Here is a 21,268-nt window from a genome sequence, read left to right on the forward strand (position 1 = left end):
CGGTTCTTTCTTTTTCTGCTATCTTCTCGCTGGGACTGTCACCCTCGAGAAATCGCATAAAATCAAGATTCTTCGGTAGTACACAGTTTCTACCATCCGCTTTCATTCGTCCTTCGAATAGTGCTCATGCTTCGCTAAGTCTTCTATTACGAAGTTTGGAGGAAACATGTGGCACAATCTCTCTCTCTCTCTCTCTCTCTCTCTCTCTCTCTCTCTCTCTCTCTCTCTCTCTCTTTCTCTCTCTCTCTCTCTCGTTAATACAGTTACCTACAGTTTAGCATGTTATCTCTATTAATAGCCGACAGTTATCGATCTTTTGTTTTATTTGATATACAGGATGTTTTGCGATGTATCCAATTTTGCTTTCGAATGTTCATGCAATTTAGAAATAATTTTTAGTGTCGTTTTGAATAAAAAAACCGTTATTAACGAATCGAGTCTGCTCCAATTAACAAATTCTATTTTTTTTTTACTTTTTTGATTATTCTTTTTGTTGTCATGTTGTTACAGAGTATACTACCCACTGGAAAAACAGAGAAAATTCAAAGATCTCTTCGAAATTTTCAGAATCTTTTTTGTACGTAGAGAAATTACAGAATTCTCATGAAATTTTATTGAGAATGAGGGAAATTAAAAAAAATATTCTCTTTGATAATTTTATTCTTATACTATAAATTATAAATATATTTATATATTTTATATTTATAAATTATAAATATATATTTTATTCTTATACTATATATTATAAATTATAATCTTTATACTATCTCTGTTTATATATTCAATATCTTAAAATATGGAATATACAGTGTCTTTTCTTTATTTTAATTTTTAGTAATAAAAAAATAAAAATATTATGAAAGTTAAACATTTTTATCTTATAGCTATTCAGCTTCTTTGGTACGTTTGTAAATTTAGCACACGAAAGTGGCTTTGTGTTTTTTCTTTATATGAACGAAAAACTTTGGAAAAATTTATTTTAAAAAATTAAACCAAAAAAGTGTTTAAAATATTCTCTTTACCTGGAATTTTAAACAAAATTACCTAGAAAATGAGGAAATTTTTAAGAAAACTTTTTACGAGATTTATGTAAACACCCTGTATACGGAGAAAATTTTATATTAAAAATTACTATGGTATGTAGTAACTATGGACCGTGAGGGATCACTCACGAGTTAAAGTGCTATGTAAAACTGTAGAAATTGCTTAAATTGATGTAATTTTTATAATTTTACATACCCTTTTACTTTAGAATAATTCCTAATAGTCCACAGTTATTACATACCATAGTAACTTTTAATTTAAAATTTCCTCCGTGTATTAATATGTATAAAGAAAATTTTTTCTATTCACAATAATCCACTTTCTTAGGTAATCACGCGAAAGATATCGTCCTTACATGTCCGTTTCCTTGCCACCAGCAGACGCATCCATTGTCTGACAGAGATGAAATATTAGGAGTGAATCGAAGGAGGATCTCTCTTATTGTATCATGGAATGGATGTTGACTGATGATGTGATGAAAAGGGCGGCCACGTGTATGCGGAATACGTTTCACGTGGAAGCTTATGTTAATCTCTCACGAAAATGCGGCATCTAAAAAATACAGCGAGCGAGATTGAAAGCTGTGCCGTACTCTTATCTTCCGCTTGACATAATGTGAAAAAAATGTTGATACAGGATTGAAAGATATTGATCGCGACATTATTTTTTAGAGTTACCATCGACTAACATTAATCCTGTCATCTCCGTTAATGATTTATTCGAAATAGGACAGCAAGTGATCGACGATCGTTACGAGACGCCTTCTTTTAACGCCATCAGTGACAGCCGCGCGATAAGAGCAATAATCTTGCTGTATTTTAATACCATGTTTTTTTTCTCGCAGTATTTAATAATGGTATCGTATTATTTAAAAAGCAATCTCGAGAACATAATATAGTTAAAGTATTAACAAGTTTTCGGACATGCTGTAGAAATTATAATATGGCGGCCATTATTAAAATTATCCAGAATCTTATATTGCTTATTAAGTTTATTTGCATTTTTTTTTTTTTTTATGAAAATGTGATGTTTGACTTTTCAAACTTAACTTCAAAAGTAAAACACAAATATTAAAAAAATTGCTCTTTATTTAGTAAAAAAAATGAATAAACAACGATCAAATGTAAATGGTTTATATTTTCAGATTTATTCATGCTTGATTATTAGTACCGACATCATTTTGATTCCCATCTCTGTTAAATGAGCTCATTTATTAATCAAATAAATTCAGTTGTTGTGTGACGAGTGCGGGAAAGTCTCTGAAGGGAGTAACAAACGCACCGGCGCTTTAATACATTATAATAAGTCAATCCGTAACTTTATGCATATTTATTGCGCAGATATATCACTATATCTGTGTGATATTAATGACATTGCACAATCACTGATAAAATATCAAAAAGTTGTCGATGATAGATGAACATATATGTGTGTATGTACATCAATGATTAAAAAGGTAAACTATATATTTCACTTTTTATCTCGTTTCAAGATCTTTTAGAAACAAATTTACACGAGTCTGACCTGACGTCCGGTTCTTTGTGATTACAAGCCAGGAAGACAACGGGACAGTAAAATTAAAACGATTCTCGCGTTTTAGCGGATTTTCAGCTAAACGCGAACACCTCGTTCGAAAACACGATTGGCTGACGCGATGCAATTCCGGCTGCAATTTCGTTTCCTCCTTTTGTTTAATGCACCGCGTATACACACGGCGACGCTTTGTCGCGTTGTTAAGGGTAACCCGGATCCCGGATCGAGGGAGATTACACTATCGCCCTGCTCGCAGCGCGCCAAGCACATGCCATTTCGGCTTTTCGTCACGTGCACGAACAGAAGCCTCGGTATACATATGTATATGTATATAGTTGTTTTCCCCTCCCCTCTCTCGATAATGAATATTGCAAGTACTAGAGAACATGTATATGAAGAGCGTGATATAGAAAAACATCTACGTACATACATACAAGCGAGCAAATGTGTCTTTTACCTTTTTTGCAGAGCGAGCATATATAATCCGACGTTCTTTTTCTCTCCCTTTGCGGGATAATTTTCCCTTCGCTTCTTCTCATCGCGTCGCTGCGACGGAAATTACGACCGATAGCAAGTACATCCACGGACGCAACACAGACATTGTCACAGCTTTTTTCTCGAATTGCGCTTTTTGGAGCTCGCATCAGCCGGAGGCGCATTGATGCGTGCTTCGCGTCGAGGTAGAGAACTACGACTAGATAAAAGAAACTGTCTGACAAGCACGATTTTGTCAAGAAAAATTGCTGCGCGCGTAATATTTTAACGTCCGCGTCGCAGGAATATATCAAATAATATATATATATATATATATATATATATGTTCAAAGCTATTATTTTTAAAACTGGGCACAAAAAATTTGAATACATTTTAAAAATTAATACTCTGCGGAAATGCTATCGAGTTTCTATAATCTTCTATATTATTTCCAAGTATAATCAACTTTCATATAGTATTATGCTCTCGGCATAAGATCCGGTATTCAGTTTATTTTAAACATCCCTCTCGTCAGCTGAGCGCGATGATTAACGAGTGACGCGCTAAATGAGATCGCACGGGAGCTCGCTATCCACTTATATATAAGATAACATTAAAAGCATTTCAATATGCTAACATAAGAATAATAATTTTGAATTATAATGATATTAATTAGATTATAATGATTATTAATTAAAAGCATCTTAATATTTCGCAAACTAAATCAAGTATATTGTAGGTTTTATCTTATATATACGAAAGAAAAATCAATAAAATATAAATACTTGCAAGCAAATTCGCTCGATGCTCATAAAAAAAGTAGTGTTTTTTTTTAACACATTAAAAAAGATCTGGACATTTGTGGAAAAAATTTAAATATTTTGCATTAATGCTGAAATATTAGAATAATTTTAAGGAACATAGCTTTTGGAATAAGATAAAAATATTAACCCTACATAACTAATAAAAGCTACTTAAACACTCTGTGTGTAATTTTCGTACAAAGTCGATTCTTTTGCATGGAAAATGTTACACAATTTTTTCTCCTAGAATTATTTTCAACCTTCTTAAATTCACGCTCAATTTCGTTCATCCACACCGTCATAATAAAAATGCGTGGTAATAGTTATCAGTATTTTGAGCTCTCAATTTTTATAATGTTTAAATTATCCAAGATTGTTTCACATATATATATATCAAAATGTAACTAAACTATCTTAAATCGCTTGCTAATTACGCAATACGCGCAAAGGGAGATCCGCTTTAATGGTTTTCTCGCTTACTCCGCTTCTGTGGAAACACCACAATTCTGTCAGCGACGGGTGCCTCGTTGCGAGTTTATTACGTTTCACGGATCTCCATGGGGGACGAAAGGCCCCCGAAGGTGTTCGCCTCAAGTCTCACACCGTGTTGATCTACGCGTTACCCATAATACAACACCGAGCGAGATTACAGCTATTCGAGCGGTCATTACAGTTTAGCAAGATTTTTACGCTCTAAAGTTACAATAACGGGAGAAAAGCACGCCGTTCTTTTCAATTATCTTTTTCGACGGCAAACTAACTCGTAAATTGATTCCTTAAACGAGTTAAGCTGCAAATAAGTATAAGAATGTCAGATTTGAACTGTGAATTTAAAGTATGTACTATAAAGTATATACTATATAGTTAAGCTACGTTTTTTTATACGTCATTTTTATTCTTTATTTGAGTGACTTAATTTACTGAATTTTTTTTTACAATTATTTATATTTAATATTTTAAATGACTTTGTCTGGTTTTATAAATAGCTTATTTTCAAACTATTTCAAATCCATATTAAAGAAAAATTGACAATTCTTTTAAGAATTTATAAATTCAAAAAGAGAACCGATAGAGAATATTCATTATTGTATATATTCTTAAAATACGATACATTAAATAAATTATCGATTTATCGACATATATATGATATAAATACTTTCTTCATTGTTATTATTATTATTATTTTGTAATTTTCTAAAAATGAAACTTTTTTAAATGTGCTCGCTTTATCACGTTTTACTCGACGTCTCTCGGAGATTTTTCTGGTCCACGACCGAAAAAGATTCCGGTTCGTTCATAGCTGGCGCACTTACTTTCGCCCGTACTGAGCACGTTCTTAAAATGACAAACGAGGGTTATTAATCAATTTTCAACGGTATTTTCAGAAACCAAGAATTACGCAACGATATTATTTTGCGCCACAATATAATTAAATTTGGAACGTTCTAAGTGAAAAATCGGCTGGAGATGCCCTAGTATTATTATTGACTTTAACTTTAATGACAGGTTTTCTGATTAATTCAGCTCTTTTTAACTGAAACATCGTAGCATCATTAATTTTCGAATTATGTTAAGTAATTGTAAATGTAAGAGTTACACGAACTACGTAGCTGGAGAACAGTCAAGTAATAAAATCCTATTGTTTATTTAAAGTCAAGGGCACACTTTTTCCCTGCAGAGTTTTAACTGAAGCTTCAGTTTGAACCAACTTTAGTTATCAATATTTAATGTCGAATATTACAAAGTTGTGCTCCCCTCAAAATTACCATTAAAGGAAAATCTAAATTCATCAAGAAATCTGTTGGCGAGATATTTTCTTATACGTATTAATAAAATAATAAATTCCCTAATCAATTTTAAAAGATAATATATTTCAGAGAAAGCGAATTATTAGACAGAGCGCTATTATACAGAAGATATAATTGCACAATATGACATGACAATAAGAAAGTTAATTTAAATCGTTACACTGTTGGAAAGTTTCTATTGGGGGGTTCGCGAAAATTGAGTCTTCGTGACTCAACGTTTCATGTGTGGCTCGGGGAATATAAATAGAGCTCTGGAATTTTTTTGGGTGTTGCTCTTGTCAGCGTTTCCGATTATTGAGAAGGACGAGTCCTGCTCTCTCGTGTGAAGTGTCTCATCACGGTCTTATGTTACGTTGCTGAAATGTTTGTCTTTGGTCTCGTGAGACAAGAAACAGTTCCTGGTGGCTCGATAGAGGCGAGAATTCTTAACACGAAACCGCGTCAAGGTAGCACGGATTTGCTAGCGGCTGCAAACTTGTTTGCCAGTTCGGCCAAACTACCTAACGTTCTCCCTTTTTCTCTCTTTTTTTTTTTTTTTTTCTCTTCTCCGCGCAGTGGCAAGATTCGGCACCGCCGAGGGAGAGAGAGCCCTTCCTCGACGGCCTCTAGCACCGATTCAAAGATACGGACGCGGCGGAATCAGGTCAGGGGTCCTCGACGAGGCCTCCCCACGGGCATAAATGAGCCTCTCCTCTCGATGCCCGAACTTCGGCGGCTTACCTTCTACGCCAGAGAACGTATGGGCGGCGCCTTGTCAAAGCTTTAATCGAGAGGGTGAACTTGCGCGTCATACAATGACGCTTGGAAAAATACGAGGTCAAACTTCAAAATAAAAACTTTAGAAGCATCTTATCGAAAGATATTGATTATAATATAATATGTGTAAGTATAAAAGAGAGTTACCTGCATAATATAAGTTATCTTGAATGTATTACATATGATGGAAGTTTCATACGTTCGAATAATAGTATGAGGAGAATATAAACATAAATAATAATTATATTAATAAATATTGTTAATATTCATTTAAATTAACATTTTACTTTTTTCAAGTTTTATTTCTTTTTGTTTTCTTAACTTTTATTTACTTATCACATGTCGCGTTTCTTAAATAATTGGAAATCGACATGTTAAAATGTTAAAAAATTTAGATTTATTATTTAATAATATTTATGAATATGTAATGTAATATCAAATGTAATTGAAAATTAATAATTAAAATTTGTTTATCTACTTCTTTTTCGTTTCTTTTAAGATTCTTGCAATTCGGCGGTGATTACAACGAAAAACAAACTGTTTAATTATAATTCACAAGAAAAGAATTAAACGAAAAAATGATGAAAAGATAAAAATAAATTGTCGATCGGCCTTTGCAGCGCTGTTAGGTTTCAATTTTATGACCGTCTCTTTAGATGATTTAGCAGCTGGCCGGTAAATCGAGTCCTCAAAAAGAGCGTTAAGCAAAGTCTTATATAAAGGGTGGAGTAGTTCTCGACTATACCTACAGGCTTCTTAAACGATACCTATTTTCCACAGTCTAACAATTGTTAAAAGTGCGCTTGAACGTATATTTCTGCAGAAATGCAACCGCGACTCGGGCATTTAACGATTTTATAGCTCTCGCTCGACGTCAATTGTACATGAGAGAATAAATAAATAAAAGAATAAAAAAAAAATACAAGAGAAAAAACACGAGAGAGATCGCAAAAGAAAAAAATAAATTAAAAAATAATAAAGCAATGAGCTCACACATACAAACAGAACTCTCGCAGTTAGATACGCAATTGCGAATGTCAACTAGAGAATACAGCTATGTTTTTTTTTTATTTACAGAGAACGACATATCTCTCTGCAACTGAAAATACCATGCGTTTAGAACAACGATGAAATAAATGGAACATACAAAAAGAGACACACACGAAGATATATAATAACAGGTTTCATGAAATATCCCGCGAAGTTGTTACCGGAGCGTAATCGTCCATCGTCTATTTCTGTTCGCGATGCATGGGACTTCATCTCGTCGTGACCGTCGCGTGCAACAGTTACCTTATTATTTATTGTGTCATAAAAGGTTATAAGTATATGCGACGACAAACGCGGCACATTTCACTTCGGCTGGAAGATTTTACTTCCATATATGCGAACGCGACGTCCTTCGCCCATCTTTGCTGTGTCTTCGATATCTCTGAGGAGAAAAATTCTTTTTCCAAATTTTCTCAATTACTTGTATATTGTCGCTTCATTTTTTATTGCTCTCTTTGAGATCATTCTTGGAAAGATTAATTCGATATATTTGCTATATTCAAACAGAGATTATTAGAAAAATCTCTCTATATTTTACAAAAAATTATATATAACTTTCTATACCTATAAATATTCTTCAATTAATGGTCTATATTGTAATATCAAAGATAAAACATGAATGTAAAAAATATTTAATATCAATATTTGCATAGCTTTCGTTCTTGAATCTTCCATTTGAAGTAAAACGGGAAAGAATTTTATCATGGCCAGTAATCCAGCTTCATATTCCTTTGCGTTTACTGATTCTGAATATTTGCAGCGTGTAAGATTCGTTGTGCGAGAAACGCAATTATGTAAATTATATTGAGCATGTATAAGATTGCCGCGTGTGTAACAGTAATGGCGAATCGTTTTCCGATCACAATTCGCAAATAATCGTCTGGCAGTTTGCAGTTCGTTGCCTCCGGCGAGCCTCAATTGCTCATATATTCAGTCGCAAAAATTTTCGCTGCAATCCTCCACAAGCACGCTCAATGCACTTAAAGTGGAATATTTATCCTCGTTATTGTGATCAATAAATGTCGCATATTTTTTAAAAAAATAACAAGTAAGCAAAATTCCAGATAAAACGGCAATATATTACATATTTGGTTTCTATGTAAACTGGTCATCTTTATTTATTAAAAAAAATTTTTTATTTAAAATAATATTACGTTGTGCTATTTTTATGTTTAAATTATTTTAATTATTTTACAAGCGCGTGTCACAATTACGTAGATCTTATGTTCTTTTTTTTATGAAAAAATTATATACATATAACTTTCTATACCTATTAATATTCACAAATTAATGTTTTACATTATAATACATTATTAAAGCTAGAGCAAAATTATAAGTTAAAAATATTTAATATGGAAAGCATATAATGTCAATTGTTGCGATATCCATTTCAATTTAATATTATATGGAATGTCAAGACGTCCACAATATATTTAATTGTAGCATATCTCGAAATTTCGTGAAGATGAGGTCTCGGCAACTAAATATGCACATTAAAGTTTCAGGAATTCCTTGTTTCATTTGCAGAAAATTATTTATAGAGTATGAAAATTTGGAATGAAATTGTTATAACTTGAAAAATTCTAGCGCAATTATATTACTACAAATCTTTATAGTATACATCATCAAGTCGTTATATATCAATATTTTTCAACAAATAATTAACGTTCAAAGAATAATTTGAAATTATTCTTGGTTCAATTTTTTATATATTTCACATAAATCAATAAGAGAAAGTAATCTGTCACAGACGTCAAGTTACTTAATAAAAATCTGACATTTTTAAATTTTTAGCTGAATTATTAAGTTTTACATCGCGAGAGATGAAGAAAGATGGTTTCGTACTCATTCGACAAGTCTTGTCGAAATATATAAGTATGTATTTCTGTTAGATTCGCTTTCAGCAAGTTTGAATCATTATTACATACGTTAGTTTCTCTAAAAGCTCACGAATATCAATATCAATAATTCAATTTCACTTTCTATAGAGAGGTGAACGCTTCATTAAAGTTTCTATTACTGTTCGTCGAAATTATGCCAATAATTTAGTGGATATTGACTGTCTTACAATTTATACACTTATTTTAAAGCTTTAAAAGCTAATATTTAATCAATAAGATTTATCCATATGTTTTTGAAGGAAAGACACGTCAGATTGGCTTAATTACAATTTTAATTGAAGAAGAAAAAGACTTTCTTATTTATTTATATATATTTTTCAGATTTATTTTATTAGCATTATTTTATTCTTTTAAAGTTAATTCAAAAGTATATATTGCTTACTCTTCTTGACATTGAAAAAACTTTTTCTTTTAGTTTTCTTTCTACAACATCTGCGTGACTGAAAGACTACTCAACGATCTTCTCGGGCATTTTGTACAGTAATCTCGAAATATATTAGAGGATTTCTCTTTAAAAGATACCGTGCATGTTGTCACAACGAAGAAAAAAAACATAATGAAAAAGGAAACAAATACCCATAGTACTAACACACGATATATCGCTGATTAAAAAGGAAGAAGGGAGAGGCAGCAAATGAAAACGCCGTTTTCTAAAGTCTTGGAAAAACTGTATGCTCGTTGGTCATCCTGATAATTCTAAAAATGCAGGCTTTGACAGAAAGATATCGATCGACCGTACGCCAAACTCGTTCTCGAGTTTAATTATTTTCGCGCGCACGCGAGTCGCGCAACTTCCTTGTTCGTTTGCGGGCGCGCGATGTCAATAGCGGGCGCCGTCAACCTTCGTGGTTGAAAGCCATTAATTTTAAAGCCACGTCGGAATGCTTATCGGCCGAGAGAGTTGGACAAGTATGAAACGAGCAGACCGGTAGCGGCATTCACGCTCATGATACGAACAAACCTATTTTAGAAGCAGTTACACAAGTATCGGAGGAAATAAAATAGCGATTTTTTAAAATCATTTTGTACGTATTAACATGTGACATTTACAATCTTTTCATACTGTCTTACCGGCTTTTTTAGATTATTATTGTACAAATACGATTGGATTCAATAAGAAATACTTAGATAGATTTTCTCTTTCAAAAATTTGGGCATTTTTTTTTTTTTTTATTATTATTGTGCAAACAAAAATTTTTAATTTCAATTTTTTAACTTTAAATCCCTTGGTGATTGGAAGTATAAATGTAAACAATCATAAGGTCTTGATCTCTTTCGTAAGCCGATTCGAATTGAATATGATAAGTCTTGTTAAAGATGTTGCACGTCGTACGTTCACCCTCAATAAAATTATTACAAAGAGTAAAATACAATAAGATAGTATCTATCCATTAAGCCTGATGAAAACGGTACAGTCAATTTTCTAAATTGAAATTTCAAAAACACGCCTGAAAGCTTTCGTCGCATATCCTAATGCACGTCCTACGCGCGTCTCGTTACGGTCTGTCACACCTTGGTTCCCGACCAACGATGCGTAGTTCTCGTGAGCATTGCACGTGGCATTTTCTCTGTAATCCAATTGAAATAAAAAATTCGAACGAATCGACCGATGTCAATTTCCGTTAGACGCACACGTGGGATTCAATCTCGGAAACGCAAACACGCTGTTTTATGATTCGTGTGTTTCGCTATATGAAAGATCTCTGGACGGTTCTTTACTATTTACCGAGTAAACATCGCAAAAGCGATCAACGAGCACTCGATTACTCGTCTGCATACGAACAAAATATAACGAATGCTATGCGATTGCAAATTCGACAGCGATGGAGTCTCCTTGAAAATTAAATACTTCGAGTCGACGTTGTATTATTTTTTTGATGATGTGCAAAAAGGAACAAATATGTAGGAGAAAACGAATATAGTAAGGCCAAATAATACCGGAAATTTTTATAAGAAATATGAAATAATAATATTTATCAATTGTATATGAAAATAAGAATTCTCTGAGAAAATATTAATTTTGCAATTAAATATAATATTATTTCAAAATAACATTACGAGTTTTTAGCTCATGATTTCGTAAGCTTCGTAATTTACCTACATTGATGATTATTAATTCTCTTAAATATAAAATTATTTATTTCTGAATATATAAAATTGTATTTTCTGAATATAAAAAAGTCAACAAATTAAAATAAAACTTTGCATTCATAAATATTATTTATACGCTATACTTGGGAATTTTCAGATTTTAAGATTCAAATAATTCATTTTCTATACATTTAATCATCTTTAAACTTACCTTTAAATGTGGAACGTTCCGTCAAGAAAACTGTTTCTGTAACAAAAAAAAAATAAATTAGCAAAGATGTTGGAAAAGTTATAAAAAATTATCATTATATCTCTGCTTGAGACATTTTATTTCATTTAATTTAACTCATCATGTCGTTAGAACAAAGTTAACATTTTTCTCTTATTACATCTATTTAAAAAAAAAAATTTTCTTTTAAGACTATTTTTTATCTGTTACGCGATATTCATAAACGAAGAAAGAGATATGAATAAAAAAAATTAATTTTTATCATTTTTCTCATTTTATATAAATTGATAGTATAACAAAAATATATATGAAGAGGTATAATATTAAAAACAAGAGCAAGGAAAGAGAGAAGAATGTTGGTCTAGATCACATAATAGAATTATATCCAGTTGTTTTGTCGGATCTGACCGGCATAAAAACTATTACCGGAAAGAGTCGATGTGCTTCTCTCAAATGAGAGCTCGTGGATCAAGCGGAGAAAAAAGCTGTCCCGCGATTTGTTGGTAAAACAATGCTCTGTTTTATATCTCTGAGAATGTTCCGAGAAGATATCGTGCAAGTTGATTTTCGTGAGTGGGTTCTTCGAGAGGGGACAAATCGAGCGTGAAACGTTGCTTTTTCAGACGAACTACACGAGAAGAAGGTCAAATGCGCTGTCGTTGTCAGGTACAATCATTGTGAAACGAATCCTCTACGGGAACGTATCTTTTTTTTATTCCGATGTTATATACACTTTGAAAGTTTATTTCGCATGTTACGATTGACTTTCTCAAATCGACTTTCCTAACAAATATTTAATTGACCGCTATCCTTTTCACGATTTTATATATATATATATATATATATATATATATATATATATATATATATATAATATTTAATATAAATTACACATTATATTATTAATAATTAAAATTTAATTAAAAATGTAATTAAAAAACATTAATTCGTGCAAGACATTTTCATTAATGCTATGATTATTCATATAATTACAGATTATGTCATATACTTTTGATAAATTTTTTTATATATCTTGATTTTTTAATCTATTTATAAACTAGATATTAAACTATATATATATATATATATATATATATATATATATATATATAATACATCTAAAAAAATTAATTTTAATTAAACTTTAATTTTCATTAATTTTATGTAAATGTATTTGAAATGAATTAAATATTTGGAATTTGTTATAATATTGGTAGGTCTCTAAAAATTTATTAAAAGCTTTCTTATTATTTATAATATTTTTTAAAAAGGTGTACCAAAAGATTATTTCATAAGAAATAGTTTGATTTTCTACTATCGTTTATAAAATTCAAATATAGAGATACATATAGTTTAATGCACATATAGTTTAATACATATTTATAAATAGTTCAAAAATCAATAAGTTGCATGAAAAAAATTTATCAAAAGTATGATATAACCTGTAACTATATGAATAAGCGTTAATGAAAATGTCTTTCACAAATAATCTGACATTTCACGACAGTCTTAACGAAAGAGAAACTTATTCTGAATTGTTCGCCAAGCGAAATCTTGTAATTATGACAATTCAATCTAACAATAAATTAAAGGATGTCATAAACATTCTCAGGATTGTCACTCGCAGCTTACATTTATCGCGGAAAACGAGACAAAAACTTTGTTACTAATAAAAAGAAACTACTCACAATCCAATATATTGCTATGATATTGTATGCTTAACAATATAAATTCTGCAAAGACTACAAAATATTGATTATTTAAATCTATTTGATATGTTTTCCTTGTAAATATTTTTATTTCTATCCTGCATAAATATTTTTTGAATTGAAAGCATAAATACGTATTTCTAATCAAAAGGTTTTGATATACGAGCAGCTTATCTCTTGACGATTGCCGTTGAGATACATTCCAGTATCGTATATATTTACTGAATCTGTATTAGTTTCCTATGCAGCTGTATGTATATAAAAATATATGACGTTAGTATTTGTTGAAGAAAGAGTTATATTTTTATACAAATATAATGTATTTATATATATATATATATATATATATATATAAAAATAACTTTTATTACAGAATAATTTTTTATGTGATAATAATATCATGATAAATATTCTTTTAATTATTTAATTATTATATTTTATAATTGCTTAGAGGAATTATTATATTTGTAATGCACATGCATATTATGGAAATATGTTTATAATTCTACCTTATATATTCCGCCTCAATACCATCGATTAATCAGCGATAACGTTCAATTAACGCCACACCCTCGCTTCCTTACTATGGTTGATTTTCTGACATCGATTAGTATAGCAGCCTTGTCTATCAAGTTAGTGCCTGCTCCGCTTAAATTACGCTTTTATTGGCACGTTCTCGCTTTCAAGGCGGAAACATATGACACACTTGATCTGGTCATTATCGACTAACGAACGCTTTTCCCTGTATTTGAATTAATATAATACTTGGGATTTAACAGTGTGATGTGCGGAGATCTAATCTTAAATTAGTACACACTCAGAGAGAGAGAGAGACATATCATCATCAATATGACATCTCTTCCAGATAACATTGTTAGGTATTATTACATAAGTTTAAACGATTTAGGTAGGGAATAAGATTTTATCTCATGGTAAGATCTCATTGTAATAATTCTGAATATTATTAAAATATACTTAAATCTCATATTTTCGAACATATACTCCAGTTATGAATCTATTGAGACGATTATTAAAGAGAAATTTTATATCATATCTTGAAATCTATTTTAAAATTAAATTAAATTGTGATTCTTTTAAAATTTTAAAACTGTGCTGTTTTGAATTTTATATCAATATATATTTATATCCATTTTGATATCGGCATTGTCAAGCTAAATCTTGTCACCCAGAGGATATCATTTCAATTAACCAATAGTGAAAACTTCATTATGTCAATACCCGTTATAGTCCGGTTCTATTATGCTATCACGTTTGACGCATATATTGTGTGTATATGTGTGTGTATGTGTGCATATATGTGAAACAGTGAATATATAAATCAATAGCTTGGTTTTACACACGCGATCACCAGTATCCCTATTCTCTCTCGTATACGCGAGCGTAACGCATATATATGTACCTCTTTGATTAAAAGAAATTCCAACAATTAACCAATAAACAATTCATGACAAAACTCGGTTCAGGGACTCGTTCGGAGCGTTTTTTCCATGAAAACCTTTGACCGAGCAGAGGGTTAAAAGGACTTATTGATTTTCTCTCGTAGTCGCTGTTGCAAAGCTCGTACTGTATAAATTGGCATCGCAATCGCAACGCGCGAGTTTTCCGTCATTGTGTATTGCACGACGAAGAGACGTGCATCGCGAAAACATGATAGGGGAAAGGAGAAGGATGGAAAAAGGAGAGAAAGATGTATAAGCGGACGTTCTCGTTATGCAATGCCGTCGAAGAAGAAACAGAATTGCGCTAATGTATGTATGACAACGATGAGCTGCTTAACGGATGATAGCTATGGCATTCGAGGTATTTCTCAGCTCGTGATTATGTAATTATGTTGATATATAACGCGGGACACGCGTGCCTGATATAGCGCGCAAGGTGGTAATACGAAAATTTAATGCATCAGGAATTGCATCTCGACACGTCGTCGAGTTTAACTGTGGTTTCGCGGTGGACGCGTTTCCGGTCCACCCTCCTTCGATCGGTTTCAGTCCTATTTCGCTTCGATCCAGATCCAGGTTGAATCATCTAAGCGCGGACTTGCTTGTTCTACCCGCTTGCTTAGTCTGTAATTCGAGACAGACCAATCCCGCTGATTGCTCTGATGAACCTTCTAATACTGCCGACGTCCGGCTGATTGAATTCCGCGATTTCCGATTTAAAATCGCATTAAGAAAATGTCAACTTTGTGAAAGTTGCAATTAAGAATCTTATTGCAGAAGGATTATACAAATCGATCGCATTGGAATTTAAATATCGAAAAATCTCAGCATGGAGGAAACAGAACATCATTAATAAATAGTCTCTAATTTCTTGAGTTGAAGAAATATTCTTCATGTATAGTGTATTATTTTCTTTTACTTAAATCCTTGATTAATATGAGTTTTAAGTATTACTGAACAAAAATATTCATTAATTAACATTCAAGCGCAAAATAACAAACTCTTATTGTTTTATCTAATTTTAAATATATTTTAACAAGATTTTAACTTATAGATTAGAACTAAATAAATGAAAATAGACTAGAATACTAAAAAATTATCAACAGTTTTTTATTTTATAAAGATTACTTCCCTTAATTAAAGACATTATAACATTATAAGTTATGAATAACAAAAAAATATGGAGAACTTTGCGCATTCTGTACGTAAAATAACTTTGGTACAAAAAAAAATAATACATAAAAATCAATTTTATTTAACTAACAATCTTCAAATAAATGTCCACTGTAAACTCCGAATGATCCGCCAGTCTGTGTAAACTTTGGCGAATAAAATACAGAAAAAGAAGTCGTGCCGAGTTTTCTCTTTTCCGCGAAAAAGGAAAGAGCGTCTAAGAGTCGATAAATCAATCTCAATAAATGTTTCTTTTATTCTTTTTTTATGAAAAAGAAGTTCCTTCGCGCACACACGAATGTATCATTATAAAATATTACCGATACAAGCACAACGTCCGGAGAAAGCACAACGTCGAAACCTATTAGAAATTTCAATATTCGTCCATTTACTCGACTATTGAAACTTTGCAATTACAGTTCGATCGTCACAGATTTCTGTATGAGAACAAATTGGAAAGGCTTTCCAGGAGTTAGGAGAATACATAGTAGTGACCCCGATGATTTTATGTACAAAAATCTTTGTTTGATTAATCTTTAATTGATTATCTGCGTTGGCTGTGTCGTCAGTGTTTCTATCTGTATTCTGATATTCAATTCGATACAAAATTTATCTGGTTAGTCTGTTTCATTGTACAAATTACGTCGCAAATAGTCAAAAGAATTAAATGTAAAAATTTTACAGCTTTTCTCTTTCTAATTTTTAATTTATTTGTATCATCTTGTTATTTTGTGACATGTATGTATATGCGTATACATATATGCTTGTCTTTATACGCTAAAATCGAAAGAAATTAAAAATTTTTTATTTGTATATACAAAATTACTTTTTTTTTAGAATAATATTTTTAGGAAATACAAAATTATTTTTTTACGAAGATTAATAATGATATTATATAATGATATTTATCAACAATAAAATACTATATTTAATTATTCTTTTAATTCTGGTCAATTTAATGTTAAGAAATTAAACTCATTCGTAATTGGTACTTGAAATAAAAATAGCATGCCTATGGAAACTAATAAATAATAAATTGCTTAGTAATTAAACTTTGACTTTTTTCACGTCAGAGCATCGTCAAATGTCAAAAAGCAGTATCATTTTCAATGCTTTCCGCTAAAAATGTTGCGAAGTGTTCTTTTTTTTCTTTCTTATAAAAGATTTATTAAATTATTTAACATCTTATCTTCTTTCAAATGTGCCTAATAGTCTTTTTCGATGATCATTGATAGTAAATCTAATAAAACCGTTTTTATATACATATACACACACACATATATATATATATATATATATACAATATATATATTATAAAATATTATAAAATCATTAAATTATTAATTATTAAATTAGTTCAAATAAAACAAAAAATGTACGAAATAACAACTCATTTATCAAAATTAATTTAAATTGCAAACAAAAAAATACTTAGTCTCTAATGTTAGATATTTTTTAAGGATTTAATATTGGTTTTTTTGTACAGTTTATTGTAATTATTATTCTTACCATCATCTCCATTATTCTTGTCATTATTTTGTTGCACGATAATATTCGGGCGCGCAAACAATTTCATGAACCGCATGAGTATATACATCATAGTATTATTTCACGAAATGCAATCATTCCTTGTAAAAATAAATTAATGTGAACAATTATTAGCACGCACGGTAAATCTACTTCCATAATTAATGATCCGAAAGCATATTGTTTGCGATAGCTACTTATCGAAGCAGATATTTCACGCGATTTACTCATTTGAAATAGAAATCGAAATAACAGCAGATTGGAGGGAATAGAGATTATAAATTATTGTTTCATGATACATTTATGATTATAATTGATTCCTCAGCTTTTGAATTCGGATATATTTCGTATCGCGTGTTGAATTTTTCACCGATTTAAATGTAATTTACCTAAAATTTTTGAATTGAGAACACGAAATGATATATTCACCAGAGAAATAGAGGCCTTCATACAGAAATAAAGGCACATGATACGTTAACTATTTAATAAAAAGAAAAATGCATGTATTTCATAGGATCAAAACTTTAATCTTTGATAATTTGGAAATTATTGTGATATATTTTTCTATCAAAATTTGTATATTATTCTTTATAATATACTTAGAATATTATACGATAATTGTGAAATAAAGTACCTTATATGTATAAAAATTATAAGAATTATAATAATATTCACAATTTTTTAGGTTATATGATAAATTAATTAAAAAATTTAATATAATATTGTATATAATATTTATATACAATATTATATAAATATTATTTATATTGTATTTATATAATATTTGTTTCAAAACAGATAAAAAACTAATAAATAAATTGTCGAGAATCTTGTCTTGTTTAAAAATATCTCTCTCTCTCTCTTTCTCTCTCTCTCTCTAGTACAAATATTTATACATTCTATGAAGTCTAGAGTCAATCGTGTAAGTAAATTTATTGTATGATTTTATATATATTATCGCAAAAGAATAATTCTTTGTTCATTTTCACCAAAGAACTACAAATGTAAAGTGTTAAAAAATAATTTTGTATGAAAAGTTAATCCATTAAATATTTCGTTTTATTTTCTAAATTTTTTTTATTTCGAATTTTATGTATACTCTTCTGTCGCGAATATTAAGGACGCCAATATTGGATTTTTCTATTCGGCCCCGTTACATTCAATGATGCTTTTGGTTATTATTGCGTTTCCATATTGAACAGACGAACGGTATTGCAAATCGAACCGCGCAATAATGTCTTGAATATCTGACCTTGCACAAATACTACATGTTTTAATAGACAAAAATACCTTGTTTTATTGTATATCTCTAATAGTGGTACTTGACTTTAACCTCTAATATTCTAATGAATTCCTTAAAAAATATGAACTCGGAAGAAAAGACATATACGATTAAGATAATAAAATATATACGACTATTACGTCGCGGAAATATATATAAAATAGTTGATATAAGATTACAACGTCGGATATAACTTCTTGCTGTTACTTTTCATTGATGTTGCAAACTAAAAGATATAAAGTAGAAAGCAGGTATATGCAAATATGATCCAAATCATCTTGTAAAATTTATTTCAACTAATATTATATTGGAAAAATTTGTATACAGAAGATCTGTTTCTAATCCACTATCTTCAACTATCCATGACTACATGACGTTTTATTGTAGAAATATATATATAGACATATATTTATATATAAAGAAATGTCTACGCAGTCATCAAGAACTATAATAAAAATTATTAATGTAATAGCTGAATTTAAAGGAAATTAGCGTATAATTTTGTTTTAAGGATATATATTTAGATGTATATCATAAGTTATACTAACTTATGAAAAAAACATGAAGAGCTAAAACTCTTATCTATTGAAGAATAAAAGAGAAGTAGTTTCTGAACCGAACATTTTCGGGACATTAACATAAAAATATTCTTTATTTTTCAATTTATTAGATATTATTTTTTAGATAATGATAATTTAAAATGACTTATACATTAAGATTATTATATAAGAGAATATATGATTTATACGTAAGAGGAAAAGAAACTATATGCATATATTATTAGAAAGAGGAAGAAAGCGAGAAAGAGCGAGACAGCAAGAGAGAGAGAGAGAGAGAGAGAGAGAGAGAGAGAGAGAGAGAGAGAGAGAGAGAGAGAGAGAGAGAGAGATTTCCAAGATACCTTGTCTGATAGATCTAATCTCTATTGTCGAGTTCATCTAAATGTTGTGTTCAAAATCTCCAAAAACGCGATAAAAATATGTGTCTCAAAATATAGATATTCGAACTTATTGTTAGTTTAATTAAAATGCTAGATGAAAGAAAATTTCATTCAGTGTTTTGGCTATCAACAAGTCTGCGTAAAATGATTTTAGACCTCCTAATATTTGAATATGATTGGATATTTATTAAATAAAAATTAAAGACTCTTTTCTCTCCTTTGCCTATTTAATATTAATATTCTGTCCACGTTTTTAATTATTACAATTAATTATGTTACAAGTGAGTGCTAGATAGATTTTCTCATTATTATAAATATTTTATAGTTAATAATTTATAAGAAAATAATAAAGTTAGAGAAAAAATTAATAAGGAAGATAGCATGTAATCGACCAAACTGGCAAATATGCTTGTAAGATTTTATTCGGTGTTCGATGTACAACGACGTTTCGACCTTCGGTTTAGGTCCTTATCAAGTCTTAAAATTCTCACGATACCGGTTAGGAATAAATTCTAACGTCACATTTACGCGTCAGATATTAGATCCTAAATGTGACGTTCAAATTTATTCCTAACCGGTATCGTGAGAATTTTAAGACTTGATAAGAACCTAAACCGAAGGTCGAACGTCGTTGTACATCGAACACCGAATAAAATCTTACAAGCATATTTGCCAGTATGGTCGATTACATGCTATTTTCCTTATTAATTTTCATCACTGGCGATTCAAATTATTATCAATTAAAGAAAAAAAACTAAAAAGTTAGAGAGAAACCGTGATAACTAATTATTATTATTAAAATAATAATTATAAATAATATGAAATTGACGTTAATGATTGTACGCAATTACGTAGTGTTTCGTAATAGTTAATAGTTTTCTTGTTATTAACATTTTGCAACAATGAGCAAATGGCTCTGACACTTTAATGGTCTCTGTCATATGACTTCACTTTGCCAACGATCGACGTCATATATTCGTTCGTGTTGCTTTTTACGTACCTCATCATTCAGTGTAATCTCATATTTATTTACAATAGATAGATTATAAATGCATTATCTTTATTTTCATATATTTGTTAGATATTATTGATGTATATGTGTATTTCTTTATAATACTTAACAACGAGACAACATTACCTTTTCTAGATATCCTTTGCGATTCTGTAAAAAGTATATGTAGCTGTCAAAGTCGATGATAGGTGAAAGTTTTAGCAAAAATTGTAAAAATCTTCATTTATAGCGTTTCTTTCAGGTTGTAGTATTTCAATACTATTTTTATGCTAAATGATGAAGAAAATTCGATTGATCATAAAACGAACTTAATTTTCGAGAGTTTTAAAAACAATTCTTGTGTTATATGCAAATATACATTTCAAATAATATTACTAGGATACGTTAATCTAATAGTTGTCTTATAAAATATTGATAAATCTTCACATTCAAGTTTATATATATATATATATATATATATATTTGGACAAGGCAA

General features: G+C 30.2%; 1 protein-coding gene across 4 annotated transcripts in view; it reads right to left on the reverse strand.

Moving 5' to 3' along the window:
* The window catches only part of LOC140662981 (GTP-binding protein Di-Ras2), a 93,258-nt gene that overhangs the window by 39,505 nt on the left and 32,485 nt on the right, over positions 1 to 21,268 (reverse strand). For all 4 annotated transcript variants that reach the window (XM_072886789.1, XM_072886788.1, XM_072886786.1 and 1 more), the window contains exon 2: positions 11,673 to 11,708. The gene's annotated coding sequence lies outside the window, so the exon portion shown is untranslated. The remainder of the gene's footprint in view (positions 1 to 11,672; positions 11,709 to 21,268) is intronic.

Source organism: Anoplolepis gracilipes, chromosome 2 (genome assembly GCF_047496725.1).
Source record: "Anoplolepis gracilipes chromosome 2, ASM4749672v1, whole genome shotgun sequence".
Classification (NCBI taxonomy): domain Eukaryota; kingdom Metazoa; phylum Arthropoda; class Insecta; order Hymenoptera; family Formicidae; genus Anoplolepis; species Anoplolepis gracilipes.